The following is a 15869-nucleotide window of genomic DNA, read 5'->3' as shown; positions in this document are numbered from 1 at the left end:
CAAAATGGAAGCTCAAATGCATTATTCAGGGAAAATCCCAAGTCTCTGATTTACTCCTATTTTCTTGGAAACAAAAGCATCGTCTTGAGACTTGCTTCATAGTCTGTACCAGCCTATGGAGTTGTCACCCAGAATTATTGCCTCCCAGAGGCTCTGTTCTATTCCAGGTTATCAAGGGAAAATGTTCTCTCGTGAGGACCAGAATGGGGGCCTTCATGGGTCTTGCCTTCCTGTTACTGATGCCAAAATTCACCAGGGCCGAATCAAATCTCGGAGACAGAGTTTTGGGTGAAGTAGAAAAGAATAGATTTATTGTTTTGCCAAGCAAAGGGGGACACAGAGCGCTCCTGCCTCAAAAACTGTGTGTGTCCCAACTTGGGAGGATTTGGTGAGGAGTTTTATAGCAATGGTTCAAGGGTGGGGTTGCTGATAAGATTAGGGTATGTGAAGGGCCTGCATTCCTTTAATCTGGCCTCAGGTAATCTCTCTTTTTTTTTTTTAACATCTTTATTGGAGTATAATTCTTTACAATGGTGTGTTAGTTTCTGCTGTATAACAAAGTGAATCAGCTATTTGTATACATATATCCCCATATCCCCTCCCTCTTGCATCTCCCTCCAACCCTCCCTATCCCACCCCTCTAGGTGGTCACAAAGCACCGAGCTGATCTCCCTGTGCTGTGCGGCTGCTTCCCACTAGCTATCTATTTTACATTTGGTAGTGTATATATGTCCATGCCACTCTCTCACTTTGTCCCAGCTTACCCTTCCCCCTCCCCGTGTCCTCAGGTCCATTCTCTACGTCTGCATCTGAATGTTGGCCTCAGGTAATCTCTTGATGAGCTTCTCTGTTTCCTTTAATTTGGCCTCAGGTGGTCTTCTCTGGAATGAAGAATGCTGCATCTTCCACTTGGGGGGGTTTGCTCTATAAAGAGCTCAAAGACATTGTTCTGTGTGTCCCTTGAGGCAGAACCAGGACCAGCCTCAAGGCTGCACTGTTGTTTCTTGACTGCTCCTCCATTGTCTCTGCATCCCCTCCCTTCCCTGATTAGCAACTGTTTGAATCTGCCCTTTGGAGCTCAGGGAAGGTCATGGAGGCTGAAACCTTTTTCCTACAAAGAAGAAATGGGAGACTCAGAAAGGCTTCCATGCCCAGGAGCCCCACAGGGTCCTGCGTGGTTTCACTACCCCCTCCTACCCACCCCATGGTCCTGATGAGTACGGGAATGTATCTCATAGCAGGGAGTGTGTTAAAGTCTAATGTGCTGTGCCTTGGATTTTCCAGGCATGTGCTTTTTTCAGATTCTAGGGATAGGAGGAAAAGAAGTGCGCTCCCAGCAATACTCAGGGCCCTATGCGAAACTGACTACGTCCACAGAAAGGGAAACGTGAATCACCATGACTGAGTACCACTCTGTGAGCCTGCTTGCAGAATCCTTCTTACGACCTGAAGATAAGCATTACTGTCCCTACTTCACAGCTAAGGGCATAGGCTCAGAGATGTAACATAATCTAAGCTACCCTGAAAGTAAGTGGCAGAGTTGGGACTGGAACTCGTGTCACTCACCCACTCACTCCAAAGTCTCCTTCTGGGCACAACCAGCTGCTCAAGGGAGTAGCAACCAGTTTGTAGGTGATTCATTCAAACTAAGAAATATTTATGTGAAAGCACCCTCAGGGGCAGGCCTCTGTTTCCTGGGGCCATGAGTGTTTCTCTGATTGGGACCCTAGGGCTATGTGAAGATGACTTGCTCCCACCCTCCTTCAGAGCCACGGAGCACACTGGGATTTGCAGTCAGAGAATTAAGTTTAAATCCCACTCTCACAACTTCTCAGCTTTGTGACCTTGAGTTGGCTTCACAATGTCTCTGAGCCTGGGTCTTCTTGTCATTTAGAAAAAAAGAAACGATATATAAAGTCCTGCTGCTTGGAGCAATGGCTGATGAAAACTACCTTGCACTGGAGGTGAGGCCCAGGGATGCAGGCTCAGGGAGGTCCCAGCCAAGCTGACATTTGCTGCCTGACTGTTTGGAAATACCCAAAATATCACCATTGGAGGGGGACTGTGAGCAATTATTATGTGTCTTGAGCTCAGAGACAGACGTTGAAAAAAAATAAACCTCCCTACTCCAGGTGAGCTTGTACATAAAAACTCCCAAACCTAAGAGAAAAATGTAATGCTAAGAAAGGTGGACAATTGTGAGATGAATCAACTCCAGATGAAATAAAAATGACAACGTGAAAATTACTTTTAAAAAGGCATATTTAGGATCCTCAAAGAGATAAAGTAATGACCTCCATGAATAAAATAGACATTTATGAAATTAAATAGGCCAAATGAAACAGGACCAGTGGATATGAAAAAGAACAATTTGAAATCCTGGAAAAATAGACACATGGAATATTAAAATTAAAACAGGAATCAAATTTAGATTGGAAGTTGAAAAATGGGAAGGTAGTAGACATGAATTAATTTGGAATATAGCATAAGAAGATTAAAATTTAAAAATCAGCTAAGAGACACTCAAGTGTGTTAAGTAGGTTTTCAGAAAAAAAGAATAAAGGAAATGGTAGCATAATTAAGTATGCATCTTAAAAATTAAAAGAAGAAAACATAGGTATCAATCTTCGTGACCTTGAATTAGGCAATAGTTTCTTATATGACACCAAAAGCATAAGCAACAGAAGAGAAAAATGGGTAAATTGAAAAACATCAAACTTAAAAACCTTTGCTCTGCAAAGGACACCATCAAGAAAATGAAAAGACAACCCACAGACAGGGGGAGTATTTTTGGACAATTATATATATGATAAAGGACTTGTATCTAGAGTATATAATGAACTCCTACCATTCAATAATATAAAGAGAAGTAACCCAATTTAAAATGGGCAAAGGATCTGAATAGACATTTGTCCAAAGAAGATATACAAGTGGCCAAAAGCACTTGAAAAGATGCTCGACAACGTTAGCCATCAGGAAAATGTAAATCAAACCCACAATGAGATACCACTTCATAACCACTAGGATGCCTAGAACCAAAAACCAGATAAAAAATATTGTGAGAATGTAGAAAAATTGGAGCCCTTATACAGCGTTAGTGGGAATGTAAAACACCACTTTGGAAAACAGTCCAGCAGTTCCTCAACAGGGTAAATATAGACTTACCACATGATCTAGAAATTCCTCTTCTAGAAATACCCCAGAAATAAAAGCATATGTCTGCCCAATAACTTGTACCTGAATGTTTATAGCAACATTACTCATAAGGGCCCCAAAGTGGAAACAATTCAAATATTTGTTGGATCAAGGAATAAATAAAATGGGACATATCTGTACAATGAAATATTACCTGGCAATAAAAAGGAATGAAGTGTTGACACGCTATAGCATCAGTGAACCTTGAAAACATTACACTAAGAAAAGAAGCCAGTCGCAAAAGACCACGTATTCTGTGATTCCATTTATAAGAAATGTCCAAGACAGGAAAATCCATAGAGACAGAAAGTAGATCGGGGGACTTCCCTGGTGGTGCAGTGGATAAGAATCCGCCTGCCATTGCAGGGGACACGGGTTCAAGCCCTGATCCAGGAAGATCCCACATGCTGCGGAGCAACTAAGCCCGTGCACCACAACTACTGAGCCAGCGCTCTAGAGCTCGCTAGCCACAACAACGGAGTCTGCATGCCACAACTACTGAAACCTACATGCCTAGAGCCTGTGCCCCATAACAAGAGAAGACACCGCAATGAGAAGCCCGCATATTGCAGCGAAGAGTAGCCCCCACTCGCCGCAACTAGAGAAAGCTCGTGCACAGCAACGAAGACCCAACGTAGCCAAAAATAAAAATAAATAAATAAATAATTTTAAAAAAGGAAAGTAGATTGGGGTGGCTTGGGGTTGGGAGGGAGGCGTCTGGGGGAAATGGGGAGTGGCTGCTAATGTGTATGGGTTCCTTTTTGGGGTGATGAAATGTTCTAAAGTATTTTGGGATGTTAAGGTGATGGTTGCACAACTCCACGGATATATTATAAGCCACTGAATTGTACATTTTGAATGAGTGAATTGTATATGAATTGTATCTCAATAAATTTTTTATTAAAAAAATAAAAAGTAAACAACAATAAAGTAAAATATAGTATATAGCTTTTAAACCAGTCAAGAGGAGAAAGGAAAAAATAAAGAAAATGTTATTAATTTAATAGAAGGCAAGAAAGCCAAGAAAGGAACTTGAAAGAAACAAGTAAATTTTAAAAATTACCTGGTAATAACTAAATCTAAATATATCAGCATTCATATGTTTAAAATCACCTGTCAAAAGAAAAAACAACGGATTGATTACAAATAATAAAAATCAAGCTTTTTGTTTTTCATTAAAACATCCCTAATACAAAATCATAGTGAAAATTTGCAAATAAAGAGAGGGGCAAGCTATACCTACAAACACAAATCAAAGGAAAGAAAGCTATGTGGCGTTTCCAGTATAAGAGAAAATTGAATTTAATGGAGAAAGTATTATTAGAGATAAAAAGAAGTCCTACATATCGCTCAAATAGTCTAGCAAGAAAATATAACAATCATGAACATATATGTCATGATATAGTCATACAATGGAATCTATCACAGCAATGAAAATGAATGAGCTAGATTTTCAATGTAAAATCTAAAAAATGCATTATTGAGTGAAAAAAGCAAGATATATCTCAAAACATAAAGAATGACACTTTTATGTAAGTTCTAGAACATAGAACAATATATATTACAGGTGGATAAATACACAGTCCATGATTTTATAATTTTATGACCTATTTGAATAAATGCTTAAATCCAGTCACGCTCCTTTAATACAGGAATTGCAGGGATTGAAGCAAGTGATTCCCCCCTCCTTATAGAATCTGAATTTGTACAATTTTTACCAATAACTTAATTAAACCCACAATCAGATTCAAATTTCAGAAAATGCCTACAACATCCCTGGGCTGCTCTTCTGTGCTGGGTGTAGAAAGAGGAATGAGAACCAGTCCCTGTCCGGAGGGACCTCCCAGCCGTCAGCGCTGAAGGAAAGGTAAACAATATGATGGGACAGATAGAGGGATGGGAAATTCTGAGAAAGCACATTGATTCCTCTTCGTGAGCTCAGGGAAGACTTTCTGGAGGAGATGCCTTCTGCATAGTCTTAAAGGATGAGTGTAGCTGTCCAGGCGAAGGTGGTGGATAAGGCTGGCATGAACAAGAGGGTGCAGCTCAAGCAGCATAGGGGTGTGTGGAGCCCTCCATGGTTTGGTATTTCTGGTTCGGGCAGGAAGTACAAGGAGCAGGTAGCAAGAGTGGGGCCATCTGGTCAGAGGGATGGGCAGAGCAGATCACCGAGCACCGTCTGGGCATGCCGAAGATCTAGAACCTCAACTTAGGGGTAGAGGGGACCACTGCAGGGTTTTCAAGCAAGGCACACTTAGATTTGCCTTTCTGGATGCCTCATGCAGGCAGCCAGGTGGAGGGCTCAGACCTGGACATAGGAGGTGACTTCAAAAGATGGGGAAGATCTGAAACAGAACCTGGGATTGGAGAAGTAGGTAAACATGATAGGATTTAGAGAGATTGGTATGAGAAGAGGAAGAATAAGGAAATACAGCCAGGTTGAGGCTTGGGTGTCTGCTAGGGAGTCATCAGAGTGGTCTAGGGATGGGTGGGTGGGAAGACAATTCATTTCCTGACGTTTCACTCTCGAAGGCCGTGAGGAGATCCACCAGCTCTCCTCATTCTCTTGACTATGAATTGTGCAATTTGTGCAGGTCAGTGACCAGAAGCCGGGGAAGAAGTGAGCTGTAAATGATTTCAGCTTGTGGCTTTTTTATATTTCCTTGTAATAATTATCTTGAACTCGCATTATTTATGACAAGGAACACTGACACAAGGATTGCAGTGCGAAGTTAAGCATCACTGAATTGTATTGAAATAAGAGAATTGCTAACGTGTAGCTCTGACATTTTAGCAGTATCAAATCTGATTTTGTCACATTTACAAGGTACCATGAGTTGGGATCCAGAGGTGGTGTGTTATCATCGCCCAGCATAGTGTTCCTTAATTATCAGCACTCTCACACTTCCTGCACAGCAGATTGGAATCACTAGAAATAGCACAAACTTGAAAATTAGTGTTTTTCTCTTAAATAATAATAGTTTTCATGGGATTGGAGTCTTAACGAAGGTAAACTAATTTTGCACTCAAAGGTGAGATAGTGTTTTTTCCCTTCTTACTGTGTGATTCCCCCCCTCCCCTTTTCCAGGGTCTATTTTTTCAGTCTCTCAAAATTTCCATAGCATGAATAATCCTCTCCATTTTCCCCTTCCAAAAGGGGTGTTTCTGCCCTTGGATTGCTCTTGTGATAATTCACTATGATGGCAAGAAGCCCATGAAGGAATGGAAGATTTTGCTTTCCTTTATAGTTACTCACCAGCCTGTGACATTAGCAACCAGCGATCACAGAGATTGCGCAATTTTTAAACTTCAACAAAAGTCAAAATGCCTTGTCTAGGTCACTGAGCTCTAAATCACATATAAACTACTGCCCACCAACTGGCAGTTGAGTGGGAAAGGAAAAGAAAGGAGGAAGAAACTTAACCAAGGGATAATAGATGGATGGAATTCTGAGTGGTCCTTGGCACAGAAGTGTGGAATCAACACTTGGAGGTTCCCTCCCCCTCTGGGTCCTCACCCTTCCTCTGTACCCACCTTATCCTGAATCAGAGGCACACAATGCCCTTGGGGAGCCCCATGCAAGCCCCCCTCCCCAATACAGATCCCTGCTCCAGAATCCCTCCCCCACCACATCAAAACTGCCGTCTTGTATTTAAGTTGATACTGCCCATCTTAAGAAGCGACGTACCTTTTGGGATGAATTCATCTTCCATTCTAAATGCCTGGCATCCAGCATCCTAGTGGTTCTCGAGTTACAGGCATTTTTCAGAAGTGTTAATAGACGAAGGGAGGAATTTCAAACCCTGGGAAGAGGAATGTATCCTGATGCTTAGATTCCTTCTTGTAGTTACAGATGCTTTCAGCTAAGCTGTCTGTCTGCAAGGCCAGCTTTGGGAGAATGCAGAAGCTGTACTGACAGCATCCCTCATGTGCACTTACATGTTATACTTTTGCGTTAAGCTTCGCCATGAATGATAGGTTCTTTCGGGCAAAGACATTGTAAAACTTGAGGCAAGGGATTGTAGCTAATAGATCTTTGTTTTTGCACCCACGTTGCTGTGCACACTACCTGACTGCTGTGGGTGTTCGATAAATAGATGTTGATAATGGAAAAAGAGAGCGAGGCAGAGCGGCAGAGAACGCCAGACACAAACAAGAGAACAGGGGAGTTTTTTAGGATGGAAAGGTAAAGGATGTTTAAATAGAACATTGTTGAAAAGAAGGCAGAAGGAGGGGCTTCCCTGGTGGCGCAGTGGTTGAGAGTCCGCCTGCTGATGCAGGGGACGCGGGTCCGTGCCCCGGTCCGGGAGGATCCCACATGCCGCGGAGCGCCTGGGACCGTGAGCCATGGCCGCTGAGCCTGCGCGTCTGGAGCCTGTGCTCCGCAACGGGAGAGGCCGCGGCTGTGAGAGGCCCGCGTACTGCAAAAAAAAGAAAAAAAAAAAAAGAAGGCACAAGGAAACATGAGAAAAAATACAATATAAAGCAAAAGAGAAATTTAGAACTCTAGGTTCTGAGGCTTCCGGCTGGAGGAAAGCTTAGAAGGCACTGAAATCTGCTCTCATCCGAAGCCAGATTTCTGTGCCTGAATCGTGGGAGGCTATGTCTGTCTGGATCATTCAGAACTCAGCAAGGCTGACTGGTCAAGCAGGGTCTCTATGGACCTGGTAGACGTTGGAGGCGTTGGTCCCTGGCCTGTGAGGTAACTGCTTCACTCCAGGAATTACAGCTCTGAAGGGAGCCTGTAGTGAACGGTGACTGTTTTTGCCACCTAGCATCATGACACCTTTCAAGGAAAAATTACCCCAACTCACTCTTATAGGACCAGCCCTCTCCACACTCAGGCTAAGCGCTGTGGGAATTCATACCCTCCCAGACTCTGGGGGTGGGCAGGGCACTCAGGCCTGGCCAATCACAGCGTTGCATTCCCCTGGCCACTGTGAGTGGTTCAGGGATCCGTGCAGGACCCAGTCCCAATTTGAGAAAATAGAACACAGCCTTGACACTTGCTGGGACTGTTGACAATTCCAAATCATCATAAACATAAAAACGGTTGCCTAGTAACGTCCAGGTTGGAGTGAAGGGATTGGTGAATCCTCTCCTCAAAAAACAATTAAAATATTGGGAAAAACTGCCCAAACAACCATTTTAGAAGTCTTGAAATTGACCAGCGGCAAACAACATATTGAGAAGTGTTTATTCGTGGAAAACCTGCTGAGCTTCAGGTATGGACAGGGGGGACTGGCATCTTGTCCGGGACTGTTCTTATTCTTCATTATTTCCCTCCATCTAAATTTGGTTGCCCAAGTGGTTCTACCAGGGTGGATGGAGCATGAGCACCAGGAGCTTAATCACAGCTGGGAGAAATATTTGTAAATTATATATATGTGTGTATACATATAAATGATTTATATTAAAATATGTGAAGAAGTCTTATAACTCAATAATAAGAAGATAAGCAACCCAACTTAAAAACAGGCAAAAGATTTGAGTAGACATTTCACCAAAGGAAATATATGAATGGCTAATGAGCATGTGAAAAGGCGCTCAACATCATTAATCATTACGAAAGTGCAATTTAAAACCACGATGGGATATAATTACCCACCCGCCGGAATGGCTCTAAATCAAAAGTTGTGGAGAGACAGACCCTCATGCATTGCTGGTGGAAAAATAAATGGGTACAGCCACTTTGGAAAAGTTTGGCACTTTTAAAAATGTTAAACATAAATTTATCCTATCTGCAATTCCACTTAGCTATCTAACCAAGAGAAATGCAAATATATGTCCACACAAAGACTTATACACATATTTTCATAGCAGCATTTTTACAATAGCCCAAAGTAGAAACAATCCAAGTGTACATCAGCTGGTGAATGGATAAATAGTATGTGGTATATCCAGACAAGGGAATAGTATTTAGCAATAAAAAGGAAAATACTGTTTATGGATACCATAACACAGGTGAACCCTGAGTACATGCTAAGTGAAAGAAGCCAGACACAAAAGGCTATACATTATATGATTCCATTTATACAAGATGCCATCAAAGGCAAAACCTAAAGCAACAGCAGATCAGTGGTTGCCTGGAGCTGGGCTAGGTAGGAGCAGAAATTAATTGCAAACAGGCATGAGGAAAGTTTTTGGAGAGAGGAAAAAGTTTTAAAATTAGATTATGGTGTTTGTGGTACAACTCTATAAATTTACTAAAAATCATTCAATTGTACCTTTCTAATAGGTAAATGTTATGGTATGTAATTTACACCTCAATAAATATGTAAAAAAAGAAAAATGCCTAGCTTCCCTAGTGGTCAGAGACATGCAAATTAAAGGACCTAAGAAATAATATTTGTCACCTATCATACGGTAAAATATTATGGAGTCAGATTACATACCCCTGGTAAATATATAGGAAGAAAGTTGGAATCATTATTTTAGCTTTTTTTATAAATAAATATGGAAATAGCTATTATAATGAAAAAGATCTATATTCTCTGGCTCTATAATCCCACACTTAAAAAGCTATCCCATACGAGTAAAGATACAGCATTCGAGTATATATTTTAAAGGATTTTGTTACAGCATTATATTTAGTTGCATTTTTTTTCCTAAAAAACCTGGAAACAAAATGATTATTTATCAATGTGGAATGAATAAACCGTGATTCATCTGTAATGTGGCTGCAGAGTTCAATTACAGTTAATTTGAGGAGAAAGTGAGTTATGTGGGAGATGAGGTAGGTACACAATCCTTGTGAGGGCTAGAGGAGCAGGGTCTAGGTTGAGTTTCCAGGAACAACTCTCAGGACACCCCAGAACTGACCCACCAAGGTTGCTGCTCTCTTTGTTACATCAGAGAGTGACAGTGGTAGTTTGTATTATTCTCCATTATTTGCTCCCCTTCCTCGTAAGAGCATTATACTTCTCCACCCCATTAGCATAAGGCTTGGCCACATGACTTGCTTTAACTAATGAAATGTCAGTGGGAGTAATGCAAGTCAGTTCTTTACTCAAAAAATGGCCCGTTTAAAAGGGAAGAAGAGGAAAATATTATGAATTAAAAGTGACTTAAGAGAAATATCAATGACATGTAACTTAAGGACCTTCTTTAGAACCTGATTAAACAAACCAAGTATAAAGGAAGACTTTTTTTAAAGACAAACAGGAAAATCTGCACATAGATTATTATTGGATGATACTCAACACTTGTTTGTTTTGTAAGATGGATTAGGTATTGTGATGTTTTGTTAAATCCTCATCTGTTAAAAATATATGGTAAACTCTTTAGAAGTAAAATATGATGATATTTGAAATTTGCTAAAAAATACTGCAAGCCTCACTAGAAAGAAAGGAAGAATGGGAGGAAAGAGGGAAGGAGGGAGGGAGGGAGGAAGAGAGGAAGAGAAAAGGGAGGTGTATCAGGTTTTTATTGTTGCCATACAAATTGTCACAGACCTAGTAGCCAAAACAATCCCCACACACTTGTTATCCTGCACTTCTGTAGATTAACAGTCTGACATAGTTCTCACGAGGCTAAAGTCCAGGTGCTGGCAGGACTGTTTCTTTCTGGAGGTTCTAGGGGAGAATCTGTTTCCTTGCCTTTTCCAGCTTCTAGAGGCCCTGGTTCGAGGCCCTCTGCCTCTATCTTAAAGCCAGCAAAGTTGCACTTCTCTGGTCATTCTTCCCTGTTTACACCTCCTTCTCTAACTACAGTCAAGAAAGATTCTCAATTTTAAGGATTCACACGATTAGGTTAGGTCCACCTAGATAATTCAGGAGAAACTCCTCATTTCGGTGTACTTAATCACACCAGCAAAATCCTTTTTGCCTTGTAAGGTAAGATATTCTCAGAGGATAGAATGTGAACATCTTTGGGGGGCCATTATTCTGCCTACCACAGGAAGGATTAATGAAACAAGATTGGCAAAATGTAAATATTGATAATTGTTGAAACTCGGTGATAGATATGTGAGAGTTCATTATACTTTTCTCATTCCTTTTGTGTATGCATGAAAATTTCCATAATAAAAGTCTACAAAGAATGAGTTAAGTCTATTGGAGCTGACTGCAGAGGATTTACATGATGAATTATAAGGTGGGAAAAGCAAACTTCAGAGAAGTGTAAGTAATATAATCCTAGTTTTATAAAATAAACAATGACTGAAGTTTTATATATTTATCTGCTTGTCCATCTTCTCTTTCTCTTTCTTTCTTCTCTCCCTTCCTTCCTCCCTCCCTCTCTCTCCTTTTCTTTCTTTTTTTTTCTTTCTTTCTTTCTTTCTTTCATTCTTTCTTTCTTTCTTTCTTTCACCTTTTTAATCTGTGATTAAATGAACAAGGAAAAAGCTAGGATGGGATATGTAGGTAAGCTGTTAATATATTGGCTACATAAGATGTGTGTATTAGAGAAAGAGAGGTAAGCAAAACTCAGAGTTCAATGAAACCAGTCATTTGATTTAAAAAGTGAATAAATAAATCCATTTATGAAAAGGTACATATGCATGTTCTCATGAGTGAATGGTTACCCAAATGTAGTCCTTGCAAGGTAGAGGTATTTTGGGTAACTTTTACTTTCCGCTTCTACTTTTCTGTATTGTTTGAAAATATTGCACAATAAACATATATTCTAAAAAAATAAAATATACAATAAAGTGATTTTAATTGTGTAAGATAAAGAAATGTGAATGAGTATTATTAGTATGCCTAGTGTCAGGGGCTTACCTTCTACCACCAGTTTTCTTCCTCTCTCCTAGCTCCTCAACAGAGGTAGAAGTGAAATTCTAAGCAGTATCAACAATGAAGATGATTTCATGTGGTTTAGAGGAAGGAAGTAGGGTACAAAACCCCCGAACTTTAGACTTTGTTAAAAAATATATAAAATTAAAGATATGAGTTAATTTTTTTCGAGCAACCTTTAAAATAATAGAAACAGGTATTGTAACCATCAAACCAACAAAGCGCAGGGGGTTAAGAGAAGTAAAGCAATCAGTGGAAAAAGAGAAGTTTGGAAAAGAGAAAAAATTGACAGGAAAACCATGGCAAACAATTTAAAAAATTAGTAATGCAGATGTAAACATATAGGTTTGTTTAATATGAACAGTTTGAATATGTGAATATATTCAACTAACCTATTAAAATGCAGGGACTATCATGTTGACTAAAAATCAAAACAATGTTTTAAAATCCATTTATCTGCTGCTTCTAAGCGTCATAAATAAAATGAATATAGAAAGGTTAAAAATAAGGGATGGAAATAGCATATCATGCAAATACTAACCCCAAAATAAGAGATGTTCTATTAGACAAAATAGATTTTAAAGTGAAAGCATTAAGATGCTACATGACAAATGGTGTAATTCATCAAGATATAATAATTATGACCTTAACGCTCCTAATAACAAAGCCTAAAAATAGGCAGGATTACAAGGAGAAATAGACTGTCCCCAGTCCTAGTGGGAGATATTAATACAGAGCTGTCATAAATTGATGGATGGAGAAAACAAAAATTAGTCAGGGGCTCTATGGCCCTTGAATCCCATGCACAGAGGTACAATGCTTTAGACTAAATGTTTGTGTCCCCTCCATATTCATATATTGAAACCTAATTCCCAATGCAATCATGTGGAGATGGAGCCTTTGGGAGGTGATTAGGTCATGAGGGCAGAGACTTCATGAAAGTGATTGATGCCCTTATGAAATAGACCCTGAAGATTCCTCTCTCCTTCCTTGCCTTTGATCTTGGGCCTTGGACTTCCCAACCTTGAGAATAATGAGAAATAAATGTTCATTGTTTGAGCTACCCTGTCTGTGGTATTTTTGTAATGGCAGTCAAATGGATTGAAACATACAGAGATGGAAGTGGGAGGGTAGAAAGAGGTCCAGTCACCTCCCGGGACATCTCAGTGTAGAGCATATGAGACTCAAATTTGATCTCTGCTCTCAGCTCATCCTAGTTGTGTTTCTCAAAGAATCTGTCACCCCACAGTCTTGGAAGTTCAGCCAAGACTTTAAGCCAAATCAAAGCCAATATAGACATTGGAATACAAATTGAAAAACATTAGGTGCTAACCAGATACATTTTTTCAAGTATATATAAGTTTTGGATTAGGGACAGATGAAGGAACGTTTCATTCTGAAGATGAAGGATTAAAAAAACAATATTAACATGAATAATGTTTACAATGTGCTGTTAACATTCCTTGTGAGTGAAACTCAAATGCTAGAGTGATTATTAATTCTACAAACAGCTTGCTCGCTTTGCAAATGGTTTGCCACTGGGCATATTTGAGTAATGAGCTCCTTGGTGCATTCTGTACAGGGCTCCTGTTCCCAGGGTATAGTCAGTGGCAGCTCTGGGGCTGGGAAGGCACTCCTCACTTTGCTTCTTGCAGAAAGGAGCCCGGTAGCCAGAATAGAACCATAGCCCTGGCATAAGCGTAGTCACCAGGCTACACACTCCAGGTGGTGCTAGAGAGCCAGGGGCCACTGGCACTGCAGTTCCTACCCCAGAATTAGATGGTTACAGGGTTATAAAAACACTGCAATAATGAAACTGGAGAGGGTTATGGTTATGACGCCAGCTTTGGTGATCAAAGGGCCAGGTCAAGGGACAGGGGAGTTTGGAGTCCACTGTGGGCAAAACACTCCTGAAAAAGTTGCAAGCTAGAGAGCTTGCAACTCTCAGCAGAATGAGCAACCAGACACATTTTAATAAGATTTAAATTAAGTGAATAATACAGGCCTGCTGTAGAAAAATGAGAAAATATAGACAAGCAAAAAGAAGTAAAATATCTCATAATTCTCCACCCAGAGATAGATAATTGCAATGAACATTTTGGTACTTCCTTTAAACATTTTTTTCAAAGACTATGTATCTACATATATGTGTGTTTTCTTAACAAAAGTAGAATCATTCAACATGTGATACTTACCCAACTGTGGAGTAAATATCTCTTGACATTTATAACACCATATATAATATATAGTATGTGGTATTCCATTGCATATAAGTACTATACTTTGTTTCATCCATCTCCTAATGTTGGACATTTAACTTTTCCAACTTTTACCTATTGTACTAGATGTACTTGTACACCGATCTTTGTACACTTCTCTGTTTGCTTAGGATAAACCCCAAGAAGTGTTGTGTCCAGATCAAAGGGACAGAACATTTGCCAAGTCACCATATGGGGAAATTTACCAGTTGATTCTTTCTCTACCAAGTATGATAACATTCAATTCCATTTCACCAATCCTGTGCCTCAATATTTGTTTCATCTTTCCAATTTGATAAGTGGAAAAAGTACCTTGTATTTGTTTAAGTTTGCATTTATTCAATAGCTGGTAAGAATGTATCACTTCTGAGCCAAGGCCTCAAGAGACCTTGAATGTTTTGCATGCCCTCCTGCACCTCTGTCATCAACAGAAGAATATATCCAGGCATATGAGAGACACATGGAACAGAGTCAAATCACTCCAATTGCCCTGAAATAGCAAACAGCCAGGTGGTCCCTAGAAATGTGAGCAAGCCCAGATGTGATAAACATACATTATTCCAGACTATGACCAATGAATGGTTATTTCTGTGAACACTAGGGTTTTGTAATTGTTTGTTATGCAGCGTTATTACAGCAAAAACTAACTGATACAACTGATGATGATTACTGCAAAAAAATTGAGATGTATGTATGAGATGGATGCAGCTATCAGAAGAAGGATGGCTGAAGGATGCAGCAGAAGCCACACATTCCCATTACACTGAGACATTAAGGACTTGTCTCTCTCATCTTCAGCTGTTGACATTTTAGATGCAGAACCTGAAGAGGGCAATGTTTAACTGAAAAGGAATGAACCCATGAAGATGGAATTTCAGGTGGTGCTGAGGGAGAATAGCCTGCTTTCTTTTTGAAGACCAGAATGGGTTTTGTAGCCAGACCATTGTTCTTCCAGCGCTCCTAAGGACATCACTGAGTATGGTGAAAATGAATAGTGAATGTGCTTTTAGCAGAGGGGCAATGAATTGTTTGAGAAAAGAAGTTTCTTCCCTCCCACCAAGGAATATCTCCTCTTAATGGTTCTGTCAATAGTGTCCCTTAGGAAAGACATACACTAAGTGGCATCTTTTTTTTTTTTTTTTTTTGGGACTCCAGCTTTTTTATTTTTCCCCTTTTACACAAAACAAAGTAGAAGAAATAATACAGGATTAAAACTGCAAAAGTAGTTAATTGGTAGAATACACACAAAAATCTAGGAAGACAAGCTTATTTACAATGAGGAAACACATGTAAATTACGGTAGTTTGTATACGAAACATTAAAAAAAGAAAAGTCAAACATATGCTACATGGGTGCCACTGTTTACAGCAATACTGAAGGAGAGAAAACAACACTTACTTAGGAACAGATATACCACAAGGTCCAGGTTTTACAGCATCAGTGCAGTAAATTCACAAAACTATATCACAGCTAGTTGATCAGTTTAAGAATTGTTCCCCAATATGTCACATTTCCAGCCCTCAGAGGTTCATTCCTACAGATTTCAACTACTCCATCTATGGGGACCAAAAGCAGCCAGTGTTACCATAAAATGAGAACCTTGAGGCTTACCTTTAAAGGCTTATTCTGGTCTTGAAAAACTAGTAGGATTTTCTACTGAAATGAATCTTGACTAAACACA

This window comes from Leucopleurus acutus, assembly GCF_964270905.1.
Source record: "Leucopleurus acutus genome assembly, chromosome: 5".
Lineage (NCBI taxonomy): Eukaryota > Metazoa > Chordata > Mammalia > Artiodactyla > Delphinidae > Leucopleurus > Leucopleurus acutus.
The sequence above is the reverse complement of the archived record's forward strand: the minus strand, read 5'-3'. Positions refer to the sequence as shown.